The 6848-nt window shown below is 31.1% G+C and overlaps 1 long non-coding RNA gene across 1 annotated transcript; it reads left to right on the top strand.

The window, feature by feature from the left end:
* The first annotated feature begins 3409 nt into the window (after positions 1-3409).
* Positions 3410-5141, top strand: LOC117910573. Its single transcript, XR_004650705.1, has 3 exons — positions 3410-3568; positions 4562-4633; positions 4933-5141. It is a non-coding gene; the product is annotated as an uncharacterized LOC117910573 (long non-coding RNA).
* Positions 5142-6848: the final 1707 nt, after the last annotated feature.

Genomic DNA, 6848 nt, shown 5'->3' on the forward strand with positions numbered 1-6848 from the left:
ATTCTTTGTAATTGTTTGTGTTTCTCCATCAACCCTATTACTCCAATATCTTTTACTTCCACTTCTCCAACATTTTTATATGATGAAAACTGAGTCTCTTCAACTTTGTGAATAAAATTGTTGACAATGATTTCAAAAAACCTACCACCCGTCAAGAGGTAATTCCCCCAATGAAGACATACACAAACAATTGTCACAATTCTTACGTATAAGATTTTTCAATTGCATTAATGATGACCTCGTTATCCAACTAGGCTACTTTGTGTCGTCACAATTCAATTTATTTTTTTAGAGATTTCAACTTTGGATGTGTGGTAGAGAATGATGAAAATATAGCTTTCGGCGAATATATCGGTAACTTAATTTTATGGATATATTAGAATATATCGATAAATATTTAAATACAAAATATCAGTGAAATGAAAATTAATCAAAACTTATAAAATTATCTAAAAAAGACTTATACAAATGATAAATAAGTAATAATATATATATATATATATATAATAAATTTGTAACATTAGTCAATAACATGCTAATTTAAAAACATATTAATATTAAAATGATAATGTGTTTAATTTGAATATATTGTAGGATAAAAAGAAATAATGATATTTATATAAGTATTTTTAATTTAAAAATATTAATATTTTATTTATAAATTTATATTTGTTTTATATTAAATTAATTTACAAAATATATAATAAGATAATTAAAATTTAATTATTTATAATAATTTTATTTTAACTAATTTATAATATATATTTATAATTTATAAAGATATTTATAATTTATAAAAATGTTATAATATATAAAAGATATGATGTTATGGATATATATATATATATATATAACTATGTGCACATCTAACACAAATCTACAGATGATTCAATAGGCTAGGCAACCCACGGCAAATTCAAGCACTCGGGTTTGGGCCTTGCTCTTTTGTGTCCTATGTTCGAGTGTTTATTTGAAGTGTACATAAAGGCAATCCCACATCTTCGTTTGAGAGAGAGCAAAGCCTTATTTCATGATGGTGCCTCCATCGATCCACTATCAAAGTTAGCAAAGTGGGCTTGGGCGTGGGCTTGGGCGTGGGCTTTTCTACCTGACTGGATTAAGATTGACTCTTGATCCACCAACAAAAATATCCAGAGCTTCAGCCACACCCTTTCTACCCTTCAAATCAAACTTCGGAGGTGTATCTTATTCTACATTTCTACCTTCTCTCTCTTTTTCTTCTTTTTCTAATTTTTCCTTTCCTCTCTCTTATTTTATTCACTTAAAATTTAATAACTAAACCCTTAATTTTGGAACTCATACAATTGGTTATTGATATTTTTACTAAAATAATTTTTTTTTAGTTCTTATTTTTAACTACAAATTTAATTCTTTTATAAAAAAATTTATTTTGTCAAATAACTAATATAAAAAATAAATTTTAATAAAATAATTGATTTTTCTTATTAAATTTGTGCATTTAATTTTCACAAACAAGGAGCAACTTCTTTGTGCAACAACACAATCCAACAAAAGGAAGGATTCATGAGTAAACTCCTTGGACAACCCCAACCCTCTTTTGATTCTCAGATGAGTTACAACTTAATAAAAAGCTTCCCATGCATTTGCAGACAATGAGACACTAATCATAGGAGGGGAAAAATCAACATTGAATATTTTGAAAAGTTATAAATACACTATGTACATAAAATGATGTGGGATGTCTCATACTCCAAAATATGCATGAGCTTAATAGTCAAACATTGCTATGATACTATATGAATAATATCAAGGTATGAAGAGGAGTCCTACCAACAATCATCCCACCCCAGATATGTTGTGTGGACCCAAAGTTTAAGGTGGTGTTTGTTTTATGGCTAATAGAAAAAACCAATATTTTGACTTTTTCTATTAAACTAAAAGTACCTTGTTGATATTAATCAATATAATTAAAGTGAACTTGTTATCAATAAATAGTCTAGTTATGTTGGTTGATATCAATGAGTTACTTTTAGTTAAATAAAAAAAATCAAATATTTTGATTTTTTCTATTTAGCCAAAAAACAAACACCACCTAAGTCTCATTCTATTCATTTATTTATTTTCTCCCACCCAAACAAGATGAATAAAAGAGAAGTTACATAATAATAACAAAATTATTCAGAAATTATGGTAGTAAAAGGATATGGTATGAATTAATTTTTCCATGGTACGAGCAATTCTTGAATTGAATTCCTCTATAGCCAAAGGTAGCGTGTAGATTCTTCATATTATAAGTGGGACAAAATTAGGGGTCCTGTGCTAGACAATTAAGGTGGCATGATGACGACTATAGGAAGCGATTCTAATCTTTTTAGTACTTGAAAAAAATTATTTTGATGAAAAATTATAAGTACTAGAAAGATTTAGAAACTTTCCTAAAGTCACCAGCAAACAGATTCTTAATCTTGTTGTAACCACACATAAGCACTGGAATTGCGCCTACCAACAGAGGCAATCAACTTGTCATTCCCATGCATCTTTTGCTGTGTTTGTAGCAATAGCACTGCAAGAAAAGAAACATATAGTCACATAGATTTAGCAGGGGTCAATCAAAACCGTGATTAAATTTAATATACAGGCACCACTATAATGCGCCCGCATGTATAAGGTTCTACAAAAGTCTATAATGCGGCCACTTAATTAACTGCATCTATATCATGCATCTATATCATTGCAGGCCTCAACTCGATTTTAATTAAATTAAATTATTAAATTATTTTTCTATAAGATCATATATATATATATAAATTATACCGAAAGAAAATTAAATTTAATCCAATCAAATTATACTTTGTTAGGAAAATATAGTTTAAGATTAGTTTTTAATTATTGATTCGACTTGACCAAAATTCCAATAATTATTTTTGATAAATTTATATATTTTTTAAACAAATAATACCATAAATATAGAATAAATTCAAGAAAAAAATATATAGTGTACAAATATTTTTCAATTTAAAACCTATTATTATCGACATGATATATATTTTCAACGAGTAATATTATAGTATTGAAAAAATTTTATCAAATAAACATGCATTAAATATTTTTTTTTTATGTCATACAAAATTTACGTCATATATCATTGTTAATCAAATGATACTTCGACAATACGATAGTGGAACCCCAATAAAATTGATAATTTTCAAGTAAATAATATTTTATGTCAGTTCCGATTTAGGTCAATATCCTAAATTAATAATTTGATAAATTTGTAAGATAATACGTTATAAAAAAATTTAATAATATTGTGGGGTTTGTGGGAAGGTGGTGAGAAATGGGTCGAAGATAATGGAGTTGAGACTAAAAAGAAAGAAGCGAGTCATTTTGAAAGTTACATGTATTTCCACGTACCACATGCCATGAAAATGAAACTGGAATGAGACCTTCATTCTGATTCTGTTCAGATGCAGTTTTTTCGTTCTAACATCTCCATCTTGGCTCACTGCGACTTCACAAAACCTTAGCCCTTTCTCTTACTACGATTTCAACAAAACCCTAGCTCCTATTGAAACATAGTTCTCAGGTGTGTACGATTTTCTTTTTTCTTTTTTTCCAAAACAAAGAACTCAGGTTTCAAGCTAGTTTTATGATATTATAGCTTCAATGTTGACTCTGATTTATGAAATTTAGAATTTATTTGATTAGTTTCTCTTATTGTTTGGATGATATATGAAATTTGGGAAAATCTGTTAGCAATCCTAAAATCTCTTATTGTTCGTTGGTCACAAAGGGATTAGCAGGTCTTGTAGTTGAAATGGATAAACCTAAAATCCAACCTACTGTTGTGGGAAATAGTAGTCGTTCACAACTTTTATAGCATTTCATCCTGAAATCCTAAAATCTTGATTTCAGGTTTTAATGGTGAGTACTTGGACCTGTTTTTTTGTGCAATAATAGTGGTGTTAGGATCCAATCCTAAACTCTTCACACTCCCAAAAATCCATGTTGCTTCATGCATTTTGTGTGCTTGATGAAAATTGCAGACTAAAGTGCTGAATGCAATAAGGTCAGGCTTGCCGTAAAATAGCATAAAATTTGAAATTCCTTTCATTGCAATCTTTAGTTTGCTCTCTCTCTCTCTCAAAATTCAGGCCGTAGGGTTGTTGATCAGGTGGCTTTGTTTCTGTATGAAAATTTTGTTTACAATTAGGATTGTTTTTGTTTCTTTTTTATATTTGATTATTTCCAAGGATTAGTTTATTATGAAATTCAATTTCAGATTTGATTTGTAATCTAGATTTTACCAAAAAATTCAATAACAAATTGTTGCCTTGTGAAGTATATGTTGTTGATAAGAAACCCGGCCCCCTTATCTCTCTCTTTCTTTCATATTCATTCAAATTAAGCAAAGACACCACCTGCTGTTCTGAAAATGCCACCACCTGCGGTGAATTTGGAGGCATTCAATTCCAAGTTCAAGTCCAAGTTTAATGAATCATATTCTATGTTTGCTAAACATTTGATATATTCTCTACTTTCATTTATTTATTTATTTATATCTAGATTATCTTCACAGGATGCCTCCAAAAATGGTAGCTTGTATTGTAGTCGAGTCTTCATCAATCCTAGAGAAGATGCACTTAAGAGGGTATGTTATTGTACTACTTTTTTTGTTTTTGTTAATTTTTAATATTGACGTTTTCAATCGTCTTCTACCTTTAAAATCACAAGATTGACCTCCTATTCCCTGCCTTTGTTTTCAAATAGCAATTTGTGTAAAATTTCTAACTAAATGCCACTGTTATGGATTCGACAATTGGTCTTGTATTAGAGAAGAGATATTTACTGTATTCTTTCCCTGTTGATGGATTGCTTCCTAATTATTATTTATTAAAAATCCTATCGATTATCTAATTATTACTAATCAATTGAAGCAATGGTTTACAGGGGATCATAATATGGAAAATCGATGTAGCAGAAACTTCATTTCAGATGGGAGAAGGCATGAAACTTTCTAGTTGACCAAACAATATATTTTATGAAAAGTGGTAGTTTTGTAAGCATTTTAGACATGCTACTTCTTGGGAAATCTGTTTTTGTAATTGTCACTGGTTTTTGGGAAGGCTCTCAGGGACTTGCCTCCTTTCTATTCTTCTTTTCAGTCAAAATTATAAATACAAGATCTTTTAGGTTGAGTATATGCTAAACTACCATCCTAAATAAATTGGAAATTTTGGTTCTAATAAATAAATTGTCATTCTAATGCTTAGTTGTGTAATTTATATATAATTTTTTTTTAAATTATTAAAAACAAAAATCATAGTTATAGTCGAAGGAATTTGCATTGCAATATAACACGTGTTCTCATGGCCACCAATAAATCCTTACTACAAGAAACTAATGGCAGTGGAGAACATAAAATCTGCTACTGCTGTATAACACTTTTGGTTGCGGGCATCACTAGCAGCTATATATCTAGCTTTTGGTGGCAGGAATGATATTACTGCAGCTATATCATAACTAAAATATAATGGGGGAAACAATATTATTGGGCCGCAACTACAACTTTTGTATGCGCCACCTACTGTGACGCTCTGTTGCGGCCAGCTTCGACTGCAATTATATGATGTGGTGGCATAGATTTTTGCATTTTATTGCAGCTGTTGGCCGCCACCATAAACTCCCTTTTTCGTAGTGAGCATCCATTTTCCTTTCTCCCTTCTTGTGTTGAGAATAGCCTATTCTATTTGAAAATGATAATTAGTCACAAAGAACTTATTTGATTCACATCACTACAACAAAACATTTTCAATGATGCCCGTTTTAAATCCACTCACAAGTATGAATGTTTCTTGCTTTTTCTATTTATCTTACCCTGATAATCAAACATAATCATATAGTTAAGGAATTGAGCAATCATATCACTCTCTACAGTTCTTATACTTGTTTTAAGTGATACATCGTAGTCCCCTAGGGGTGTTCTGGTGCTGCATCTTAGAGAGGAGCCTATTTGGGCAGAAAGGCTCTCCACTCGCATGCATAGGAGCCTTTTGCAGTTCTATTAAGTCAATTATAAAAATCAAGGCCAAAATAGGTCTGTAGCTAAAAATCAAATGGTGAGTTGTGAAGGAATTCTTTGGCAAGCCTGTGCTTAACACATTCCATGTGTTAGAAGTAGGTTGGCTAATATAAATTACAACAAAAACTTTTGGCATGCCCAATGAGACCTCTAAGTCTACTCATGCTTTGAGACCCCAAAAAAAGAATAATGGGTTGCAAGAAAATAAAGAGGATTGATGCAAAAATCAATGTTGGCGTGAGTTGTATAGTAAAAGGAAATTAGAGTAATTATAGAAAATGGGATTTCTTTCCTTCACAGGTTAGCTTAATTATAGGAGCAAAATCTGTATAGCTTAGAATAGAAAATATATTCTGATATATACTCGTAGGGTTGTGGTAACAGAATAAGAGAAAATATTGAATAGAAAAAGAACTTTTTGACATGGTATCAGAGCCTAACCCTGGTACCCACCTACCTTAAACATTGCATCTCTTACCTCGCCCACCATGTCATCCGATGCAGAACCCCAACTTGCTGCGTCTCAATCCGATTCCCTCTTCTCTGAATTCACGGCTAAGATGACTGAAGCTCTTACCAAAGTCCAACCACCAACTCTAACCACCGAACCCTCTACTGCTCTGATTGGCATCAAACTGGATGGAACCAACTATGCTCTCTGGTCCCAAGTTGTCGAGATGTATATCTCTGGCAAAGACAAGTTGGGATATATCAATGGTGATATACCACAACCACCTTCGACGGATCCAACATTTCGAAAATGGCGCACTGACAACGCCATTGT

Source organism: Vitis riparia, unplaced genomic scaffold (genome assembly GCF_004353265.1).
Source record: "Vitis riparia cultivar Riparia Gloire de Montpellier isolate 1030 unplaced genomic scaffold, EGFV_Vit.rip_1.0 scaffold782_pilon_pilon, whole genome shotgun sequence".
In the NCBI taxonomy this organism is placed as follows: domain Eukaryota; kingdom Viridiplantae; phylum Streptophyta; class Magnoliopsida; order Vitales; family Vitaceae; genus Vitis; species Vitis riparia.